The sequence below is a fragment of the Helianthus annuus genome, chromosome 12 (assembly GCF_002127325.2).
Source record: "Helianthus annuus cultivar XRQ/B chromosome 12, HanXRQr2.0-SUNRISE, whole genome shotgun sequence".
Lineage (NCBI taxonomy): Eukaryota > Viridiplantae > Streptophyta > Magnoliopsida > Asterales > Asteraceae > Helianthus > Helianthus annuus.
In genome coordinates, this window is record NC_035444.2 from 94,205,826 (window position 1) to 94,231,540 (window position 25,715).

At 39.9% G+C, this 25,715-nt stretch overlaps 1 pseudogene; it reads right to left on the reverse strand.

Moving 5' to 3' along the window:
* The window catches only part of LOC110914258, a 60,547-nt pseudogene that overhangs the window by 32,172 nt on the left and 2,660 nt on the right, over positions 1-25,715 (reverse strand).

A 25,715-nucleotide genomic window follows, 5' to 3' on the forward strand; every position in this document is an offset into this window, starting at 1 on the left:
TTATAAGAGATTAAAGGGCTAATGTTTTTTTAAATAACACTTATGTTCCTTTTAAAATTAAATATTAAACCTAATTAAATTATGTTTTTTTAACATATGTGTATACAGGTCAGTATATACAAGACTTATACACTTGTGTATTATTACATCTTGTTTCCACAGGTCGGTATAAACCAAATTCATACACTTGTGTATTATTCAAGTACACATGTGTATATAGGTCGGTATATACCAGACGTATACACCTGCGTATTAATTCAAGTACATAGTGTATACATGTCGATATATACCAGACTTATACACTTATGTATTACTACATATTGTTTCCACTATACATCTTTTCATCAAATATTGATCTAATACATATATGTATAGAAAATGTAATTAAATATTTTGAATCGTGTTCTAGATGAAACAATATTTGATAATGTTTGTATTTTTTTTTTAATTATCAAATATTAAGTTAGGTAACATGTGAGAGAAAAAAAAGTAAAGAGAATGTAATTAAATATTCTTTTAATTGGAAAGAGAAATCAGGAGAGACAAAAAAATCATTTAATTAAATGAAGATAAAAAAAATACAATTATACCTTGTGTCTATTAAATAGATGTAAGTTACAAAAGATAATTACAATCTTGCCACTAAAGAAAAAATCTAGATCTACAAAATCAATGGTCAGGATAAGTTTATTTTGTTCACAAATAAATCATTGTTCACTCATGAACCCTACCCTATATATATATATATATATAGGGAGCCGCTAGAATGAAAACCACCTCGAGTTGTAAGAACCGCGAGAACTACACCCCACGGAGCGCCGTTCGCCATGATTTTTTTTTACAAGTAGATGTGTATATTATAAACACAGCCGTAAAAAAATCATGGCGAACGGCGCTCCGTGGGGTGTAGTTTTTTACACCACAAGTTTGGTGAAAAAAAAAAGAAAAAAGAAAAAAAAATTAAAAACACCAAACTTGTGGTGTAAAAAACTACACCCCACGGAGCGTCGTTCGCCATGATTTTTTACGGCTGTGTTTATAATATACACATCTACTTGTAAAAAAAAATCATGGCGAACGGCGCTCCGTGGGGTGTAGTTCTCGCGGTTCTTACAACTCGAGGTGGTTCTCATTCTAGCAGCCCCCTATATATATATATATATATATATATATATATATATATATAGGGAGAGGATCATGAGAAAACTAGATATAAATGAGAAAACTAGAGAACTAACTTAAATCCACTAAAAAGGAGGGCGAGGGAGACTTTTAATGAAGGAGGGGGGACTTTTAATGAAGGAGCGGCAAAATTGGAACAAAAAATATATAACTTTTCAAACATTTCCCATTTCTCCATACGTTATCATTTTAAAACAAAAATGGCACCATAAGATCACAAATTTTCTTATCTTTCATTCAAGTATATTATATTCGAGCATATTTTTTATGACATAAAAAAAGATTTATGGTGTCGTCTTGTTTTCAACACTAATATTATAGTAGTGCACATGTGCAATATAACATGTACTACAATTGCATTACATGCTTAAAATTAGCTTTTTGAGTCTAGTTTAGCTTTTAGGGTTAGTTTTTTTGGAGGTTTATGATTAGGATTAGGTTTTTGGGTGTGGGGGGAGGGGGAGTTTAGGTTGTGACAACCCGTATTTTGAACCTACATTAGTACAACTCGCTTGAACCTTATGTGATTATTTGAACTGATTGTGTGAACTTCAAATTGAATGTTATATGACTCTGATTTTGGTGACATAGTGTACCGGATATAAATGAACCAAACGTCAACCCAAGTACACGAGCCCATTCGGCCCTTACGACTCGAGACCATTAGGGCGGCCCGATGAGGGGACGGCCCACTTCTCTTAAACGTGTAAACACCCATCATGGGGGTTTGTTCTCTCATTAGTTACAACAATACAAACACACACACAAACCCTAGGAGCTCTCTTTCTCTCTCGTTTTTCCCTTGGAATCCGACGGCAACACCTTCAACATCGAAGTCCTTTGGATCTCGGCTCATATCTCGATCTAACTAGATACTTCACACATCCGGTTAGCACCTTATCCTTATTTGATGGTTGATGATGCATATTACTAGGTGGTTATTATGAATTCAGATTATGAGATTTACATGATGAACTAGAACCGATTTTGTTATAGTGCTCGGCTGTGATGTTATTGATTGGTTCGGCATGTATGATTTAGGTTGCATGATAGTCTATGAAGTTGTTAATCAAATGATCCGGTTGCATATTTATGTTGATAGTGGATTACTGTTCTTGTTGATGATGATTTGAATAAATGAAACTGTTGAACATGGTGCTTGATCCGATTTGTGAAACTGATAAATTGTTAGCTAGATTTACGGAGTGATTGTTGCAGTTTAATCATGGAAGTCTGTTACATATCGTCTCGACAAGGGTGCGAGTCGAGATTGCTAGTCTCGACTCGAGACCACATAAGCGACACAAAACAGCATAAACCGAAACCCCGGTTGCGAGTCCAGTTGCAACTCGAGGCCGTGTTGGTCTCGACTAGAACATGACAACTCGAGAACTCCCCGTCGCGACTCGAGACTTCGAAATCAATATAACCCGAGACCGACTAGTCTCGACTCGAGATTGCTAGTCTCGACTCGAGACCGAGAACATGCACACTCTGTTATTGGACTGGCCCACTGTTACCAGCCCAATTGATTGGGCCGCGTATCTGGACTTTGCTTATGTGAAGTTACTGTAGAACTGCTATGCTTATACGTGAACATGATGATCAATGCTTGTACACAACTTGTTACTATATATGTGGAACATACGTGCAATACTAGTGTACGAATCTGATTGGTATGATAACTGTGATAGGACGTGGTTGATCCCTTCGTAGCTTAACTGAACTGTTGTGTATCATACCGAGCAACCCCAGGTGAGTTCACTGCATTTCTCCAGCATGCGTCCCGGTGGTTTGGGACAACTAGTAAATATTTGGAAGGGAATCTTGGGTAAACAGTTAAATCGGGTTTTGGTTATTGAACATGGAATCAATCATTATTGGTTTGCCTGTAGGGCAATGGGGTAATTAGTTGATAGCGCTATTAGGTTTGACACCTCACACCGGGCCGTAAGGACGGGCGTGAACTAATTATCTGGGCATCATTACCAATGCTTGGTTAGGGGCATTGGGGACTGGACACACTTCCAGGTTATTAAGGGGCACACTCCCCGGATACATATGGGCACACTCCCCGGATACATATGGGCACACTCCCTAGGGTATCTAGCATGTTATAGCAACATCGTATCATAACGTTGAATTGGCTTAACATACATCGGGTAACAAAACACGTTAACAAAACTTGAACTCACCAGCTTCGTCTGAGACACTTGTCTGCATGCTTGCAGGTCGTTAGGGTTGGAGACATGGACTTGCTATCTGGGAGTGCTGGAGTGGTCATGGATCGTGGCTTTTGATTAAACAGTTGACTTGGTGGTTTTGAAACTTTAAACATTTGGATATTATTTCACTTATGCTTCCGCTAAACATATCTTTTGGGTTTAACGTTTGGAATTGAACTTGCTTGGTTAATTAATGACATGTTTATTTAAATACTTGTATGGTTCAATGTGATTGGTGGCTCGTACTCTGATGTGTCGCACCTCCCGCGTTGCTTCCGCTTGTGGTATTTTCGGGGGTGTTACAGTTTGGTATCAGAGCCACTGGTTATAGCGAACTAGGTTTTAAAACGTTTTATAAAACCAGACTATAACCGAATACCTTCGAAGAATCGATCATGACACTCAGCTCCAGATTGCAAGGTTCGTCTTCTGTTTAGTTTATGCATTACTTCCTTAGTAATCACACACTCATAACTTGCATGAAACGATAGACTTGATACTATGGTGACTTGATAGTGTGACACTACCCTTCGGCTTATGTGAATTGTAAACCTGTGATACCATTCGTTGTGTTGTGTGAACGGGGGAAACTTCGAGCGCAAGCTAAGAGGCACTGAGATAAACATGCAAATTGCCTTATTATTATGGGTGCACACTTAATAATAACGTGAGGTGCATGCGAGTCCCAGTGAGGCTTATCGAGCGTGAGAAGGGTTCTGCCTTATTATGTGTGAACTTGGTAGTACATAGATATCAACATGATACTTTATTTCCATCTTGTTTCGATTTCCTGAATCGGTTCACCCTATATATATAATCATGAGTGGACGAGGACACGGACGTGGCAATATCAACATGACTCAGGCTGAGTTGACTGACCTAATCAACACCCATGTGGCTGAGGCTTTAGCAGCCTATCAAGCTGGTCAACAAGTGCAACCTCAACCCAACCAGCCTGCGTGTACGTTCAAAATGTTCATGGACTGTAAGCCACAGACCTTCACCGGGACTGAAGGGGCTGTGGGACTCTTGAGATAGTTCGAGAAAGCAGAGTCCGTGTTTTCTATTTGCAACTGTCCCGCTGGGGACAGGGTGAAATATGCTGCGGGTACCTTGGCGGATGGTGCCCTAACGTGGTGGAATGCCCAGGTGCAGTTGTTGGGCATCGAGGCAGCGAATGCCACAACTTGGGATGACTTTAAAGAACTGATCAGGGAGGAGTATTGTCCTCGGGATGAGGTCCAGAAGTTGGAAAACGAGTACTATGACTTGAAGATGGTTGGATCTGAAGTCGAAGCGTATGTGAAGCGATCGTATGAATTGGCCGACATGTGCCCGAACTTGTCCCGGCCTATGACCCGGAGGATTGAGTTATTCATCAAGGGGCTGCCTCCGCGTGTGAAGAGTTTGGTCACTGCAGCCCATCTCAATGATTTGACACAGATTGTTCGTTTGACCCACAAGATTGTGGATCAAGAGGTAGAGAGTAACTCGTTACCACCGCGTGTTTCAACCACTACAGCTGTTGCACCCACTGCCACTGCGTCCGTTAATGATAACAAAAGGAAGTGGAGTGACTGTGATAAAGCCTCTAGCGCGAGTCAGATACAGAAAAGACCAGATAATAACAACAACCGCGGCATCATCATTTCGGGTCAGTATGCGGGGAGGAAGCCACGGTGTAACAAGTGTGGCTATCATCATTTCGGGCCGTGTGGTCGGATGTGTAACAGGTGTGGCAAAGCGGGACATGAGGCCAAGGATTGTAGGGCCCCACAGCCCAAACACCAGCAGCAACAGAACCAGAGACAACAGGGACAACCACCCCAGCAGAACCAGGGTTTCAGGAAGGGATGCTATCAGTGTGGGGATGAGGGTCATTTTAAGCGGGATTGCCCTCAGTTGAATCAAAACGCTAACAACAACATCGACCGCCCGAATAACAACAATGCTGGGAACAACAATAACAACAATGGCAACAATGGGGGAAATGGTGCTCGAGGCAGAGTGTTCCAGCTTGGAGCAGGGGATGCCAGGAATGATGGCAACGTTGTAACTGGTACGTTTCCTGTAAACAATCGTATTGCTTCTGTATTATTTGATTCCGGTGCCGATTGGAGTTATGTGTCCCTAGAATTTAGTCAACGATTAGGGATAACCCCAACACCATTAGAAGTTAAGCAAGTAGTAGAACTAGTAGATGGTAAGACGATAGAAGCTTCGAATGTTCTTTTCGGGTGTAAACTAGATCTCGTGGGTCAGGTATTTGACATCGATCTTCTTCCCGTTACGCTCGGTAGTTTTGACATAGTGGTAGGCATGGATTGGTTGTCTAAGCACCAAGCGGAGATTCTGTGTAAGGAAAAAGTTGTGCGTATTCCTCTCCCCGATGGAGAGTCATTAACAGTTCAAGGACATCGTAGTGGGACGATGGTTGGTATTATCTCGGCCATGCATGCGCAGAAGTATCTACAAAAGGGGTATCCTGCAATGTTAGAGTTAGTTACTAACGCTCAGTCTGAGGAGAGAAAGATTGAAGACCTACCAGTGGTGCGAGACTTCGCCGATGTGTTTCCAGAGGAGCTACCAGGGTTACCTCCTCACCGTCAAGTAGAATTTTAGATTGATCTTGCGCCGGGAGCGGCTCCAATTGCTCGAGCTCCTTACCGGCTAGCACCTGGAGAGTTACAGGAGCTGTCTAATCAGCTACAGGAGTTGTTGGATAGGGGTTTCATCCGACCCAGTTCTTCGCCTTGGGGAGCTCCAGTTCTGTTTGTGAAGAAGAAAGACGGGTCATTCCGTATGTGTATCGATTATCGAGAGCTCAACAAGGTAACCATCAAGAACCGCTATCCGTTACCACGAATCGACGACTTGTTTGACCAGTTGCAAGGGTCAAGTTTCTATTCGAAGGTCGACTTGAGATCAGGTTATCACCAGGTAAGGGTTAGAGAGGAGGATGTTCCCAAGACGGCTTTTCGAACGCGCTACGGACACTACAAGTTTTTGGTTATGCCGTTTGGGTTGACAAATGCACCAGCGGTCTTCATGGATCTCATGAACCGCGTATGTAAGCCATATCTCGACGAGTTTGTTATAGTGTTTATTGACGACATCTTGGTTTATTCAAAGAACAGGGAGGATCACGAGCATCACCTACGTCTCATCTTGGAACTTTTGAGAAGGGAACAACTGTATGCGAAGTTTTCTAAGTGCGATTTTTGGATTCGAGAAGTACATTTCCTTGGCCACGTTGTTAATGAAAAAGGGATACATGTGGATCCTGCAAAAGTAGATGCGGTTAAGAATTGGGCGGCGCCAAAGACTCCCTCTGAGGTGCGCCAATTTCTTGGTCTTGCTGGATATTATCGGAGGTTTATTAGAGATTTCTCAAAAATCGCACAACCTCTCACCTCGTTGACACAGAAGAACACGGTATACTCTTGGGGAACGAAGGAGGAAGAGGCCTTCCAGTTGTTAAAATAGAAACTTTGCAGTGCACCGATCTTGTCGTTACCAGAGGGTACCGAAGATTTTGTGGTTTATTGTGACGCTTCGATTCAGGGTCTCGGTTGCGTGTTGATGCAACGCGAGAAGGTGATAGCGTATGCTTCTCGTCAGTTGAAGGTACACGAGAAGAACTATACGACTCACGACTTGGAATTAGGAGCGGTGGTATTTGCGTTGAAGATCTGGAGGCACTATCTGTACGGTACCAAATGCACCATCTACACCGACCATAGGAGTCTTCAGCATATCTTCGACCAGAAAGAATTGAATATGCGGCAACGACGAGGGGTTGAACTGTTAAATGATTATGAATGTGCCATCAAGTATCATCCGGGCAAGGCGAACGTCGTAGCTGACGCCCTCAGCAGAAAGGATAATGCACCTAGGCGTGTGCGAGCATTGCAACTCACGATCCAGTCCAATCTTCCTTCCCAGATACGAGACACCCAGTTAGAAGCGTTGAAACCAGAGAACGTTCGAGCTGAAGCTTTACGCGGCTCAAGGCAACGATTGGAACGAAAGGGAGACGGTGCTTACTACGTAACCGGACGCATTTGGGTCCCACTCTATGGCAACTTACGAGAACTTGTAATGGAGGAGGCACATAAGTCACATTACTCCGTACATCCTGGATCAGATAAGATGTACCACGACTTGAAAACTACATACTGGTGGCCTAGCATGAAAGCCCACATAGCAACCTACGTCAGCAAATGTTTGACTTGTGCTAAAGTCAAAGCGGAACATCAAAAGCCCTCAGGTGTACTGCAGCAACCGGAGATACCCACATGGAAGTGGGAACAGATCGCCATGGATTTCGTGACAGGGTTACCTCGAACTCAGGCTGGGAACGATACCATTTGGGTGATTGTCGACCGTCTCACGAAATCAGCGCATTTTCTGGCAATCAAAGAAACAGACAAGTTTTCGCAACTGGCAGCGATCTACCTTAAGGAAGTAGTTTCTAGACACGGGGTACCAACTTCTATCATTTCAGATCGAGATCCGCGTTTCACTTCTGATCTTTGGCAAGCAATGCATAAGTCGTTCGGTTCACGACTCGACATGAGTACCGCTTATCACCCGCAGACGGATGGTCAAAGCGAGCGCACCATCCAGACACTTGAAGATATGCTATGGGCATGTGTAATCGATTTTGGGAAAGGATGGGAGAAGCACTTACCGTTGATAGAATTCTCCTACAAAAACAGCTACCACACTAGTATACAGGCAGCTCCATTCGAAGCACTGTACGGACGAAAATGCCGTTCACCTCTCTGTTGGCTTGAGGTGGGTGATAGTCAGATCACAGGCCCTGAGCTCGTGCTTGAGACATCAGAAAACATTGTGCAGATCCGAAACCGTATGGCCGCAGCTCGCGATCGCTAGAAAAGCTACGCTGACAAGCGTAGTAAACCGCTGGAATTCGAAGTTAATGATCGCGTTATGTTAAAGGTCTCACCCTGGAAGGGTGTGGTGCGTTTTGGGAAACGCGGCAAACTAAACCCTCGTTATGTGGGACCATTCAAAATTCTGGAACGAATTGGAAAGGTGGCCTACAGGTTGGAATTACCTGCCGAGTTGGGTAATGTCCATGATGTATTTCACTTGTCGCAGTTAAAGAAGTGTTTGGCTGACGAAACACTGGTTGTACCATTTCAAGAGCTGAAGATAGACGACAAGTTACAGTTTGTCGAAGAACCAGTTGAGATTATGGATCGGGAAGTTAAAGTTCGTAAGCATAGTCGTATCCCAATTGTGAGGGTCCGTTGGAACTCGCGACGTGGACCAGAGTTCACGTGGGAACGCGAGGACCAGATGGAGCTTAAGTATCCACATTTGTTCCCCAAAGACAAGACAAAACCTAGCGAATCTAATGTTAATGCAACTAGTGAATTTCGGGACGAAATTCCCATTCAAGTTGGGGATGATGTGACACCCACGGAAAATGCACAGTCATCTTGATCTAGCATCGCACCGTTTTGTGATTTACTTCCGTTTTGTGGTGTGCTTATCAAATTTCGGGACGAAATTTCTTTCAAGTTGGGGATGATGTGACAACCCGTATTTTGAACCTACATTAGTACAACTCGCTTGAACCTTATGTGATTATTTGAACTGATTGTGTGAACTTCAAATTGAATGTTATATGACTCTGATTTTGGTGACATAGTGTACCGGATATAAATGAACCAAACGTCAACCCAAGTACACGAGCCCATTCGGCCCTTACGACTCGAGACCATTAGGGCGGCCCGATGAGGGGACGGCCCACTTCTCTTAAACGTGTAAACACCCATCATGGGGGTTTGTTCTCTCATTAGTTACAACAATACAAACACACACACAAACCCTATGAGCTCTCTTTCTCTCTCGTTTTTCCCTTGGAATCCGACGGCAACACCTTCAACATCGAAGTCCTTTGGATCTCGGCTCATATCTCGATCTAACTAGATACTTCACACATCCGGTTAGCACCTTATCCTTATTTGATGGTTGATGATGCATATTACTAGGTGGTTATTATGAATTCAGATTATGAGATTTACATGATGAACTAGAACCGATTTTGTTATAGTGCTCGGCTGTGATGTTATTGATTGGTTCGGCATGTATGATTTAGGTTGCATGATAGTCTATGAAGTTGTTAATCAAATGATCCGGTTGCATATTTATGTTGATAGTGGATTACTGTTCTTGTTGATGATGATTTGAATAAATGAAACTGTTGAACATGGTGCTTGATCCGATTTGTGAAACTGATAAATGGTTAGCTGGATTTACGAAGTGATTGTTGCAGTTTAATCATGGAAGTCTGTTACATATCGTCTCGACAAGGGTGCGAGTCGAGATTGCTAGTCTCGACTCGAGACCACATAAGCGACACAAAACAGCATAAACCGAAACCGCGGTTGCGAGTCCAGTTGCGACTCGAGGCCGTGTTGGTCTCGACTAGAACATGACAACTCGAGAACTCCCCGTTGCGACTCGAGACTTCGAAATCAATATAACCCGAGACCGACTAGTCTCGACTCGAGATTGCTAGTCTCGTCTCGAGACCGAGAACATGCACACTCTGTTATTGGACTGGCCCACTATTACCAGCCCAATTGATTGGGCCGCGTATCTGGACTTTGCTTATGTGAAGTTACTGTAGAACTGCTATGCTTATACGTGAACATGATGATCAATGCTTGTACACAACTTGTTACTATATATGTGGAACATACGTGCAATACTAGTGTACGAATCTGATTGGTATGATAACTGTGATAGGACCTGGTTGATCCCTTTGTAGCTTAACTGAACTGTTGTGTATCATACCGAGCAACCCCAGGTGAGTTCACTGCATTTCTCCAGCATGCGTCCCGGTGGTTTGGGACAACTAGTAAACATTTGGAAGGGAATCTTGGGTAAACAGTTAAATCGGGTTTTGGTTATTGAACATGGAATCAATCATTATTGGTTTGCCTGTAGGGCAATGGGGTAATTAGTTGATAGCGCTATTAGGTTTGACACCTCACACCGGGCCGTAAGGACGGGCGTGAACTAATTATCTGGGCATCATTACCAATGCTTGGTTAGGGGCATTGGGGACTGGACACGCTTCCAGGTTATTAAGGGGCAAACTCCCCGGATACATATGGGCACACTCCCTTGGGTATCTAGCATGTTATAGCAACATCGTATCATAACGTTGAATTGGCTTAACATACATCGGGTAACAAAACACGTTTACAAAACTTGAACTCACCAGCTTCGTCTGACACACTTGTCTGCATGCTTGCAGGTCGTTAGGGTTGGAGACATGGACTTGCTATCTGGGAGTGCTGGAGTGGTCATGGATCGTGGCTTTTGATTAAACAGTTGACTTGGTGGTATTGAAACTTTAAACAATTGGATATTATTTCACTTATGCTTCCGCTAAACATATCTTTTGGGTTTAACGTTTGGAATTGAACTTGCTTGGTTAATTAATGACATGTTTATTTAAATACTTGTATGGTTCAATGTGATTGGTGGCTCGTACTCTGATGTGTCGCACCTCCCGCGGTGCTTCCGCTTGTGGTATTTTCGGGGGTGTTACATTTTTTTGGGGGTGGGGGGGGGTGGGGGTGGGGGTGGGGTGGGGGGTTTAGGTTTTTTTCGGGTTTATGTTTAGGGTTTAGTTTTAGGTTTTTGGGGGGTGGGGGGGTTTAAGTTTTTGAGGGGTGGGGGAGGGGGGTTTAGGTTTTTTTTTGGGGGGGGGGGGGGGTGGGGGTTTAGGTTTTTTTCGGGTTTATGTTTAGGGTTTAATTTTAGGTTTTTGGGGGGTGGGGGGGTTAGGCTTTTGGTGGGAGGGTGAATTTTGGTTTTTTTTTTTTTGTGGGGGGGGGGTGGGGGTGGGGGGGATTTAGGTTTTTGGGGGTGTCGGTGGGGGGTGGGTTAAGTGGTTTAGGCTTTCCGTATTAGTGCACATGTGCAGTACAACAAATTTTTTTTTCTTTTTGAAAATTTTTTTCCATACATAAAAAGTAGCGATTTTTCTTTAAAAAATTGTAAAAAAGAAAAAAAATTTGGTATTTTTTTAGTTTTTTTTAGGTTTTTTTAGTTAGTTTTTTGGTTTTCTCATTTAAACTAGTTTTCTCATGATCCATCCCCTATATATATATATATATATATATATATATATATATATATATATATATATATATATATATATTTATATATATATATATATATATATATATATATATATATATATATATATATATATATATATATATGAAATAGAGTAAATGTCGCAATGCACGACGATTCTGATCAATGTCTTTGTTTGCGTGATTGTTTGCATTAAATCTTGTTCTGTGATATTAATATTTGGTAAATGTTTATAATCCAGATGGACACCGAAGTGAATCAAGAAAACCCAAATAACGATAATAACGGGAACCAATTAGATAACAGTGCCATCCAACACATAGTGGCACAAGGGATTATAGACGCTATGCCATATATTATCAAAACGGTTAAGGAAGCGGAAAATAATAAAACTAACAGTGGAAGTAAACGGCCACCTACTGAACCCAGTCACAGCATAAACAATGGACCATTACTTCAATTGCCTATTCCAAAAAGAAGAAGAACCATGTCATATGGTTGTTCTTACAAAGAATTCTGGTCTTGTATACCTATTTCAATTCTCTGGCAATGAAGGAGTCATTGCAGCCTTACGTTGGATAGAAAAGACTGAGTCAGTCTTAAAAATAAGCAAGTGTGTAGAGGAAGATAAAATCATGTTTGCTTCCAATCTTTTTAAGAATGCAGCTTTAGAATGGTGGAACACTATTCTCCAGTCTCGGGGAAGTGACAGAGTCTATAATATGGAATGGACTGAGTTTAAGAACATGGTCGAAAGAAAATTTTGTACTCCCAATGAAAAAGAACAAATAGCTAATAAGTTCTTAAACTTAGAATGGCTGGAGTTGACTGTAAGGGTTACACTACCATATTCTTCGAATATGCTAGAATTGTGCCAACCCTAGCTTCACCAGAACCAGTATTAATCTCCCGTTACATCTGGGAATTAATCAGTGAGATTAGACATGTAGTCAAGGCAGCTAGACCACAAACCATAGAGGAAGCTGTAGAACTAGCAAATACCTGGACTGATGAACTAGTACGTACGCAAGAAGAGAACCAGAGGAAGAACCTAGTCTAAAAGCTTACCCAAGAATTCTGCTACGGTAATTCCAACCGTGGGAAAAACATATGTTCTACTTCTGCACCTTACTGTAAGTCCTGCAAAAAGAAGCATTCAGGAAAATGTTCCACATACTGCAACTTTTGCAAAATACCGGGACATAAGGAAGAGGACTGCAGGAAGAAACTCAGTAATGGAGTATGCTTCAATTGTGGAGAAAAGGGCCATATCAAACCGAACTGTCCGAAACTAGTTCCAGCCAGAAACAACAAGACTACTAAGAATGCTAGAGCATTTGTTCTGACTGCAGAAGAAGCCAAGATGATTCCGGACGTGATTGCCGGTACGTTTTTAGTTAATGATGTTTTTGCTTAAGTATTATTTGACTCTGGTGCAAACCAAAGTTTTATTAATACTTCATTTTGCAAACTTCTCAATAAACCATTAACTAAACTTCAACAAGAATGTCTAGTACAAACGGCAAATGGAGAATCCATTAAGATCACTGAAATCTTGCAGGGAGCAAGAATAGAAATTCTAAACCATAATTTTATTGCTAACCTTTTCCCAATGAATCTGGCTGGATTTGATATTGTATTTGGAATGGATTGGTTAGTAGCCAATAAATCCAGTATTATATGTGATTAAAAGTCAATACAAGTAAATTCACCAAAGGGTGAAAAGATCATAATTAAAGGAGACAAGCCAGCTAGATCTACGAAATCCGTCTCTGTGATGAAACAGCCAGTTATGCAAGAAAAGGGTCATTAGTGTATATGATTTCCATAATCATTAACACTAAAGGAAAAGAATTGAAAGATATTCCTGTAGTATCTCAATTCTCAGATGTTTTCCCAGAAGAATTATCGGGACTACCGCCGGACAGGGAAGTTGAATTCAGAATTCACCTGCTACCAGGGACAGCACCAATTGCCAAGGCACCTTACCATTTGGCACCAGCAGAGATGTAAGAACTAAAGAAAAAGTTAGATGAACTTCTGGAGAAAGGATTCATACAGCCTAGTTCATCGCCATGGGGAGCACCAATCTTGTTTGTCAAGAAGAAGGACGGGTCAATGCGTATGTGCATTGATTACCGAGAAGAACAAGGTCACGATTAAAAATCGGTACCCATTACCGAGAATCGATGATCTGTTTGATCAACTTCAAGGAGCTCGATTCTTTTCTAAGATCGATTTACGCTCAGGATATCATCAACTGAAAGTACAGGAAGAGGACATTCCTAAAACTGCCTTCAAAACAATGTATGGCCATTATGAATTTACAGTCATGCCCTTTGGTTTAACCAATGCCCCAGCTGTATTTATGGGCATGATGAACAGAATATGTAAACCATATCTGGATAAATTCATAATTGTCTTTGCAGATGATATTCTCATTTACTCTAAGAGTAAAAAAAGGAACATGCAGCGCATCTGCATGCACTCCTTACATTATTGAGAAAAGAAAAGCTTTATGCTAAATTTTCGAAATGCGGATTTTGGTTAGAAGAAGTACAATTTCTTGGACATTTAGTCAATCATGAAGGAATTCATGTGGATCCCACAAAGATCAAAGTGACTACTAAATGGAAAGTCCCTGAATCACCAACGGAGGTGAGAAGTTTTCTAGGACTGGCAGGTTACTATAGACGGTTTATCCAAAACTTTTCTAGGATAGCCATTCCCTTAACAAAACTAACTTGTAAATCAGTTAAGTTTGAATGGGGACCAAAACAGGAAGAAGCCTTTCAAATCCTTAAGCAAAGATTATCCAACACACCCATACTCGTGCTACCAGAAGGAACTGAAGACTTTGTAGTCTATTGTGACGCATCTAAATTAGGTTATGGATGTGTGTTAATGCAACGTCAAAAGGTTATAGCCTATGCCTCTAGACAACTTAAGAATCGTGAAGAAAATTATACAACCCATGATTTAGAATTAGGAGCCATAATTTTTGCCCTTAAAATTTGGAGACATTACCTTTATGGTAGTAAGTTTACCATTTCACCGATCATAAGAGTTTAACATATGTTTTCGGGCAAAAAGAGTTAAATATGAGACAGAGACGCTGGATGGAAATTCTTAGTGATTATGATTGTAATATCCAGTACTATGCAGGAAAGGCTAATGTAGTAGCCAATGCTTTAAGTCGAAAGTATCATGAAAAACCAAGAAGAGTACGTTCTCTCAAATTAAATCTGCAGATATATTTAAATGAACAGATTAGGGAAGTACAAGAATCAGTAATCAAGGACGATACTGACAAGTTAAAAGGAATGATTAAGGAATTAGAACAAGGAACAGATTGAATTTGGAGATTCCATAAGAAAATGATTTGGGTACCCAAACAAGGAAACCTACGCCACCGAATATTAGAAGAAGCCCATAAGTCTAAGTATACGATACACCCCGGTAGTGATAAAATGTATCAAGACTTAAGAAAGAATTTCTAGTGGATAGTAATGAAAAAGGATTTAGCAGCCTATGTTGCCAGTGTCTAACTTGTTCACAACTTAAAGCTGAACATCAGAAACCCTCAGGATTATTGCAGCAATTAGAAATGCCAATATGGAAATGGGAATTGATAACAATGGATTTTGTTACCAAATTACCCAAGACACGAAAAGGTAATGATACAATCTGGGTGATTGTAGATAGATTAACCAAGTCTGCTCATTTCTTACCGATGAAGGAAACTTTCAGTATGGAACAATTAGCCAAGCTATATCTAAATGAAATAGTTTCATTATATGGAATTCCTTTATCTATAGTGTCTGATAGAGATAGCCGTTTTGCTTCTCATTTTTGGACAAGTTTCCAAAAAGCAATGGGAAGCAAATTAAATCTAAGCACAACTTATCATCCTCAAATGGATGGACAAAGCGAAAGGACAATTCAGACAATGGAAGATATGCTTAGAGCTTGTGTAATTGATTTCGGAGGAAATTGGGACGATCGTTTACCATTAATAGAATTTTCCTACAATAACAACTATCATACCAGTATCAATGCTGCACCATTTGAAGCACTGTATGGACGAAAGTGCCAGACTCCAGTCTGTTGGGCAGAAATTGGAGAAAAGCAACTGTTTGGACCAGAGATAGTACAAGAAACAACAGATAAGATTATTCAAGTCAAGGAAAGACTAAAAGCAGCACGCGATCGACAAAAGAGTTATGCTAATAACAGGCAAAAACCATTGGAATTTCAAGTAGGAGATAAGGTATTATTAAAAGTTTCACCATGGAAAGGAATAGTTAGATTTAGGGGTGAGAAAATTAACCACTATAACCGATAACCGAACCATAACCGACATAACCGAACCACTAATAACCGATAACCAATATAACCAATGGTTATGGTTATGAAACTTTGTATAACCGCTCAATCGGTTATGGTTATGGTTATGGTTATGGTTATGAAGCTTTGGTTAACCAATATAACCGAAACCGAACCGAACTTATGATGTTAACTTTACATAATGGATTTGTGTTTTACAAAACAATATAGAGGGTTTTTAGTAAGATAAAAATATGTTAGTAACAAAATGATCTTGATTTAGATGTTATTTATTTTGATAAAGAACTAAGGTGTTATGGCCATAACTGTTTTTGTTTGAGAATTACCTTATTAAAAAGAACCCTAAATCGGGAGTTTAAGCAAAATGTTTAGTCTCCGTTATCTTATAAATAGGCTCAAGCTAAGTTCAAATCATGCACAACCCTATTTATTTCAAACCTTGCTTGGTTACTTAACCGAAATTAACCAAAACCGAACCATAACCGACTTCATAACCGATTAACCGTAACCAAAGTTTGGATATGGTTATGGTTACCAATACTCCATAACCGAGCTAGCGGTTATGGTTATGGTTATGGTTAATAGTAAAAACCGAACCAGACCGACCCATGCACACCCCTAGTTAGATTCATCAAAAGGGGAAAGCTAAGTCCCAGGTATATTGGACCCTTTAAGATTATTAGAAGAATAGGACCTGTAGCTTATCAGCTACAACTGCCAGAAGAAATGGCAGGAATACATGATGTGTTCCATGTATGTAATCTCAAGTAGTGCTTAGCAGATGAATCATTAGTAATACTTCTTAAAGACATAGAGGTAAATGAGAAACTTAAGTTTGTAGAGAGACCCCTACAGATTGAAGACAGAAAGATCAAGAACCTCAAACACAAGAGATTAGTTCTAGTCAAAGTAAGATGGGATTCCAAGAGAGGACCAGAATACACCTGGGAGCTCGAATCAGATATGCATAGGAAATATCCACACCTGTTCCAGTAGACCTCGAGGATGAGTTCTAAAACAAGGTGGGGAGGATATAGCAACTCTCCTAAAAGTCCTATAACACCTCTATACGCCCTAAAATACAACCCGTATACCAAAAGTGGGCCCGAAATACCTTTATTTTAATAAAAATAAAAAAACAAACATCCCTGCTCGCTCGCGGTGCGCGAAGCAGACAGCAGGAGCTGTCGAGGGCCGCGATAGCTAGGCCACCAGGCCGCACCCTAGGCCGCCACGTGTCCGTATCGTGTCAAGGCTAGTGGTCGATGCAGCAAGGCTAGGGCCTACCCTAGACTAGCTCGCGGTTCGCGAAGGCTTTGCCTTCTGTTCTCGCGGGGCACGACAAAGTGCCGAATCAGCACTATAAATAGGGGGAGGTTTCAGTTGTTACTCGTTCATTTTCTCGATCTCTCTCTAAATTTCTGATGTAATAGAAATAATTCCCGGGCATTATACCCACTAAAATAGCAAAGCTCTGCCTCAATGTAAGTATCGTAACCCCCGGTTACGTATTAGATACGCTGCCCGATTGATCTAGTGCTCCGTAACGCATGTCAAGCCTCTGCCTGACTCAGTCGTTGGAGTTCTGTCTCGGGGAGGGTATAACTAATGTAAATTTGGGTTATTATACTAATGCGTGTGCATTGTTTAATTTAATAGATTATAACCAAGAAGTCACAAGGAAATACTTAAATTAGCAACGTGAGTTAATCTTTCTTTTTGTAAACTGTTTTTACAAAACCTCAATTGGTTAAACTATAATTAACAGTGATTGAGTATTTGTGATTCTACAATTATCGTCGGTATGTTGGGGTTTTGTATACAAAAATTTGTTACTACACTATGAGTAGTAACATTACCACAAGTCAGGATTGACAGTACCGTGGATGGTAATTAAAGTAGATGTAAACAAATATAATTGTCGGATTACCCTCAATGCTGTAAAATGATAAAACTTTCCTTGATTAAACTGGGATTCACTCGCCAGTATTTCTTGCTGATAAAATGTTTTTAAACGCGTTTCAGGTAACAAAATGTGAAAGCCAATTAGAAGCCAGCTGGAGAGCACCGAAGGCTTGAAAAAGTGGCTATAAAAGTTACCTAAATAAAGAAGAAGTTTTATTTCAATAAATTAGGGTTTATCCCTAAAAACATGTTTGTAATGGAAACTTGGGTTTTTCCCATGTCTTTATTATTATAACAATATGGTGTTTTACTCTGATAAAATATTTCCTAACTACGGTCCCGATGTAAATTCCGCTGCCAAATTAATAATAAACATCGATACCACCAGCTCTGAGTAGGCCGCGGCGGCCCGCCTCCCGATTATGTCTTCTTGGAACACCCAATCGAACTCTTGGATATTGTTGACCCACTTATCTTTGAACCGGTCTTTGCGGTGCAAATTGTTGAGGTGGTGGTTGAAACATTTGACCCATTTGTTGTTGAGGCATTGGCCTTTGTAATTGTTGCCCTTGTTGTGGTACTTGTTGATGCACAATTTGGTGTTGTACAACTTGTTATTGTGGTCTACAAAATCCTTGCATTGCATCCGTTCTTTGCCCTTGCACATAAGTGTAATCCTCTTGAGCTTCCATTTAATCTCCATTACCCCCCAAAACATAACCTTCTTTTTCATAACCCGCAAAGTCTCCTCATAACCATCATCATATATTCATATCCATCCCTTCTTGCTTCCATAGTTTGTAAAAATTGAGGTTGTTGATATTGCAACCCCAGTTGTAATGGTGGTTGGAACGTAGGGCTAGTATGAACTATGGATGTTTTTTTTTTTTTTTTTTTGAAATTGTGGTGGTGGGATTTGTTGAGAAGATGATTGACCGGAGGTTGGGAAGAAAGAGGTAAAAGGTGGAGCGGTTGATGAAGGGTGGTAGCTAAAGGAATGTTCGGTTTGTATGCTTGTGGGTAATGTGGTGTTGGTTTGTTGTATTTCACTTAAAGGTGCTGTAATTGTAGTAGGAACTGGTGAAGGTGTGGTTGGTGTTGTTTGACCCGTAGTGGGAGCTGGTGGTTCCATTGTGTTTTGCGGTGTTGTAGGTGATCCAATAATTTTGTTTTCTTGAAGTAGGACTCGGTTTCGTCGAAGAGTTCATTCAATTTCCGGATCAAATGCTAGTGGCGATAGCTTGTGAGAGCTTTTCGTATGTATGCAACTAACAATACCTGCATACTAAACACAACCAGCGTAAACCCGAAAATAACAAACAAAAAATACTAAATATAACACACGTTGCGCACTATTCCCCCACAACGGCGCCAAAATTTGACGTTAGGTCGAAGATTCACTAAAAAATAATCCAATTACACTAAATAGATAGTGGTAAGTGGGTATCGAACACAAGGAGTTTGTGGAATGCGTGTTTACTAAGTAGCTTTACCAATTGATTAAATTAAACTAAGTTGCAGAAAATATAAATTTTAGAGTTTTGATTTATTGGTTTTGTTTAACTAAATATAACTAAATTAAATCGCAAATCGGCATTGAGTTTTTAAACAGATAAAAGAGGTAGCGATCATCCCGAGTTTCAGGTTTTTAGTGACACTAATGTTCATGCTAAACTGGAAAGTACCACTTAGACATGGTTCATGTATGATTAATCGTTTGTGATAAAAAGGAACTAAGTACTCGGATTCCTAGAACGCGAGGTTGTTACCCGATGACCAATTAACATATATCCAACCCTAATACCTCCCACGATATCTCGATTGCCAACGGCACCAAGAACGTATGGTTTAGAACTATGATCAAACACAAATTAACAATTTAAAAACAATTATTCAAACACCATAATAAACTAAACAACATAGGCAAAGTTCATTATTCCAGAAATTAAAGCATAAAACATAAGTGTCATGAGTAAACCTTACATTCGGGATGACCACCAATCGAACTAGTCGCTCATGGTTCGGTGAATCATCATAACATTCAAATTCTTGTTCATGGAAATCAAAGACAAAAGTTTAATGTTTAGAACCCTCAAAGACACTCAAGAATACCAGAATTTCGCCTCCAAAGTGTTGCAAAACGGAAACAATGATCTGGATGATCAAAAGCCACACATAATTGTCTTTAAAAACATAAGTTACACTTTTGGTCTGGACGCTACCGTAAGCTACAGCTTATGGTAGGTTTCAAAGTTGTTACGCCATGAAGAAACTGTTTTGCGGTGTCAATTTTTGTCAGGGTCTTCCGTAAATTACGTTAGCTACCGTAAGCTACGGTAGGCTTCAACAAGCAATTTTGTTTTCTTCATAACTTTCTCGTTTCAACTCCGTTTTTTTCGCTGTTTTCGCCCACGTTCTCGTAATTTCATCCTCTATCATGTTATCTTCTTAATTCTTCAATTCCAATAAATTATTTTCTTCATTTATGCTCCGTATTCCTTCCATTTTAAGCTCTCGTTTTATACCTTGTGCACCTGAAATAACAAGTAAACCGTAGTCATCCAATCCTATAAAATAACCCACATAAACATATGATTTTCATTTTAATTATGCCACTTAAGGGTCATCCTATGGTGTACTTGTCAGCAGAGCAACCCCAACACGTCGATTCCTTGTGCTTCGAGCTTTTTCACCGCCTCGTCAACGTTTCTCTGAAAAATGATTATGTGCCTTTTTTGGTAGGGCATCCACAACCCACAAAAATCCTTAAATCGACACACACACCTAGTACAAAAGTATTGTGTCCTTTCTCACCATCCATTGTATAACACAAAAACATACCCAACATTAACAAAATCCCAATCTTTTATTACATATTTCTTCATAAAACCCCTTATTACACAACAAATCTTTATTACTTGTAGCATGGCAACTGTTCATCATCTTCACCATGTTCATCTTTCTAACATATTCATCATTTTTTGTTTTATTTCTCAAACCAACACCCTCAGTTTCATCAAAAAACATAATCTTGCCCCTCAAGGTTCAATCAATTCCATCTGGGCCCTTCACAAAACCAGCAAAGAAACTATCTTTTCACCACAATGTTTCTCTAACAATCACCCTCACCGTAGGGTCACCGGCTCGGCCGGTCACCATGGTTTTGGACATCGACAGCGAGCAGATGTGATTCGAGGAAGGTGGAGAGCGTGTTCTCCGGCGTCGTCGAGGGCGGCGGCGGTGTAAGAAGAAGGTGGAGAGGGCAGAATCGAGATCGTAGTTGTGTGATTCGAGGTAGAAGGTGGCTTCTTGTGTGGAAGCAGATGTGATGTTGGAGAACTGTGCGATTATGGCGTCGTTAGGGTTTGTTGCAGGTGTGTCTTCCATTGTTATTTCTTGCGTGAGAGGGTAACAATCACTGATGGATATACAAGGGGTGTGTTTCAAAAGTGGATTGAATCTTGAAGATTGATATGAAGAGAGAGAGAGAGAGAGAGAGAGAGAGATCTGTGAAGAGTGGATTGAATCATGAAGATGGATATGAAGAGAAAGAGAGAGAGAGAGAGATCTGTGCTTTAAAGAGAAAAGAAAGGTGTGTAGACATTGGGTAGTGGGAAAAGGGTGCATTTACACAAATGCCCCTTTGCAAAAAGTAGTGTATATGCTGATGTGTCGGTACACTATTCGTTTAGAGTAGTTCCTACGGTTCTCGCAACTGGGAGTGGTTTTTTCTTGAACCGGATCATATATATATATAGGTAAAGGGTACTGTACAAATTCCCTTATCGTACATTACGTACGCTACAATCTCAGCCGTCAGATCATCTTCCCGCAATGAAATCGCATGTTGTTTTTTTTTTGTAATAATTTCGCATGTGATAAATTTGATGAAATAGCAGGTGTTTTTTTGTAACAATTTCGCATGTGTTAATTCAATTTCGCATGTGATAATTTTGATGAAATAGAAGGTTGTTTTTTTGTAACAATTTCGCATGTGGTAATTCAATTTCGCATGTGATAATTTTGATGAAATAGCAGGTTGTTTTTTTGTAACAATTTCGCATGTGATAATTTTGATGAAATAGCATGTTGGTTTTTGTAACAATTTCGCATGTGGTAATTTTGAAGAAATCGCATGTTAAAAAACCAACATGCGAAATTGTTACAAAAAAACAACATGCGATTTTCAATGCGGGAAGATGATCTGACGGCTGAGATTGTAGCGTACGTAATGTACGATAAGCGCATTTGTACTTTAACCAGCCCCTATATATATATATATATATATATATAGGGGAAGGTTCATTGGGGAACACTAAAAAAGTGGGGAACAGTGGGGAACAGCGGGGAACCGACTCAAACAAACTCCGATCGGACTCATTTCAGCGGCGTTGGAACCGGCTCGTCGAACCCTAACTAGGATCTCTTAACCCTAAATCCTAACTCCTAAACTCTAAATCCTAAAGCTAATAAATAAGGCTAAACCGTAAAATCTAAACTATAAACCCTAAAAGCTAAACCCTAAAGGCTAAACCTAAAGCTAAACCCCAAAGCTAAACCCTAAACCTAAACTCTAAACCTAAACCCTAAAAACCAAACCCTAATATATTAAGGGTTTAGGGTTATGATTTAGGGTTTAGGGTTAAGAGATCCTAGCTAGGATTCGACGAGCCGGTTCCAACGCTGCTGGAATGAGTCCAATCGAAGTTCGTTTGAGTCGGTTCCCCACTGTTCCCCACTTTTTTAGTGTTCCCCAATGAACCTCACACTATATATATATATATATATATATATATATATATATATATATATATATATATATAGGGGACCGCTAAAATGAAAACCACCTCCAGTTGTAAGAACCATGAGAACTTTTTGAACTCAAATAGGCATGTGATGCATTCTCATGTTAGATATTTGTGTTGCTATACTAATTAAGGGTGGTTAGGGAGTTAATTATTGTTTAGGATACTAAACAATGTTAACTAGTTCACTAGACTAGTTTAGATGGTGTTTAGATATTAAAACCGACACTAGTTTTGTTATCGGATAAATTACCAGCATTTTATGTAACGATACTTGGTAATTTAGAGATGTACATTCTAGTGATATATAAAATATCCTTGTTATTTTTATGACCATTAACATGATTTAATGATCTTACAATGTGCCAATGATAGTATATTTATGCCCGGATTATGTAATTTATAGCATTTATAGATCGGATCAGACAATTTAGATGTTTATGCATTTTTTCGAAAACTTATAAGATTACAAGTTATTTCCCAAACTAGGGTATTGTATAAGAATTGCTTTGGACATGCTTTCATATCCTATTTTTGTCGTTTCAGGGAGTACCGGAACTCTCCTGGCATGAATAGTGTCTTCGCATTGTCTACCAACGTTTTCTGACATAGTTTGTATCGTTTTGCGATGCGGCAAATACGATGATATGATATGAAATGTAAATGTATATCCTGGGATTGCTAGACTTTATAAGACTCATTATACAAAAATTAAGTCTAATGCACATAATTGAATATGTAAACAGTGATTAAGTTGTACGGAGTTACTAGGTATTTTGCCGTTTGTCACATTAAGTGAGTTACGTTTTAATTTTAGGGGGCATTGCTTGTTTTGAAATGGTTTTATTATCGGGATAATTAGTTTGTTTTGTATAAACAAGGTTGTTGCTTTAAGTTTAAATTATGGGCTATAGACGTAATGGACTTGTTTATTTATCTCAATTATTCTTGTATAATTAACTTGTATAATGTTGCTTAGGACAAACCTTGTTGTTAGGCATTTTGCAAACTTAATGAGTCAATGATAGGCAAGGTTGTGAATTAAAAGCTAATCTGGTTGATCTAGATATTGCTTGTTAACACTTATTCCTATACCCGTCCTTATACACTCTTACTCGTGGTTATCTTTTAAGTAGTTTTTTCCACACCTGATGGTCACAACTCCATGTATGTCGAAAGATTTCATCATTTCGTGGTTGATGGATACTATAGGTCCAATGGATCGTAATCAAGGACTTTGTAGGTTTTATAAGGATATTGTGAGGTGATTGAGCCCTTATGACTATTTGAGTTAAAGGCTCGATACTTTGGTGACACCCTTCACTTATCTTGACCCAAATAGTTATCTGCCAATGTGAAAAGACCTTCTCATATGAGAATCTAAAAAAAGTGGCTAATGTACTAGTGTATAAGGCAATGTTTTTTTAGTGTTTTTAGGTTTCTTTGTTGGGTGAGTTTTTGGTGTTTTTGAAGAATGAGTGTTTTTATAAGGTGGGAGCTGACTAGGCATGTTCTTAGGTATTTTTTTTAAAGTTGCTTATTGTAGAAGGTCTTAAATTTGTTACCTGATGCACTTCTGATCGGAGTGTCGCGCTCCGGTCAAAGATAATATTTATAAGCCCAAATTACCCTTAACAATGTGTTAGTGGTAGTAAGGGGTCGATCCACGAAGAGTATGTGGTTCGTGTATGGATTCGAATGAATTATAAACAATTGTCACAATTATGAAGCTTGCTAAAGTGTTTTTGTATTTTTTTGTTTAATGGAGAGATATGATTTTTAACTAATTGAATTGCTGCAAATGATTAACACTACTAATTAACGATTGTAAGAAAAATGATTATTAGAACGATATTAATAAAAAGGGATCACACCCGGTTTCGGTAATTATTAACCTAGGATTTCTACAAGTTCTAGTTTCAACTCAAATGCATTTGATTAACGGATTTAGTGTACCGTGACTTAGGTGCTACTAACTATCAACGCCCCGAAGAACGGACAAAAAGACACTTTGTAATCAACACAAGTAAATCCTAACAACGACAATGTACAATTACATATCACCGTTTCGTGAAGTCATAACTTTTAACATCGCTCGACAATTCACGAATTCGTAACAAATGTAATACTATTGTCAAGAGTTTCAAAAACCAAATACAAATTGTCACTAAGATGAAACAAGAACAATTCAAAACCCTAGCATTAACAACTACCTACACCGGGGTGAAACCGAGATGATTAGCCGCTCATGGTTAAAGAAGCTTGATCACCGGATGTTTGGAACGCGGAAGGATTCATCTTGAAGCTTGCTTGGATGGAGAATTGATGGATGATTGGGGTTTGTGAGTGAAAATGGTGAGTGTGAGTGAAGGATGGAGAACTAGGGTTTAGGATGGTGAATTGGGGATTTTTGATGGTTGGTGATGATTCAAGGTTGTAGAGATGATGATAGATGATGGAATGGTTGGTGAAAAATCGATGAATATGGCTCCAAGAACAAGTTCAAAACTCAAAAGTGAGTGTAACTTACGAATTTAATGAGTGAGAACCAATTACAATCGAGATTAACCCCCAAATCAACAAAAAACCCGTTTCCAGTTTTGACAGGCCGTCGCCGACGGCCCTCAACCCGTCGGCGACGGGCCTTAGATTTTCTTCCTGCTCCGACGCGTTAATCAACTGGATACGGGAAAAAGAAGCCTACAGGCATTTCCTGATGGCGTCGCCGACGGCTTGGGGCCCGTCGGCGACGGGTTCTCGAATCTCCATTTTCACTTTTCACTTGTTTCGCTCCCGTTTGATCCGTACTGCATTCTGGTGCTCCGGTTTTCAACCCGGTGACCCGTAAAGCTCCCGAAAAGCTCCTTAAACTTCATCAAACCTGCAAAACACATTCTTGATTAAAAGTAGGCTATTCGAAACTAAAACTTACGTAAAAACGTTAAGTTAAACAATAACAAGCACCGGTTTCTAACCACGTATCACATCCCCACACTTGTCTTTTGCTTGCCCTCAAGCAAATCTGTTTTTCACTTTCACGTGGGTCGAACAACAAATGCACATCCCATTCCCGAGACAGAAGTTAAGGTCTATTGTCATG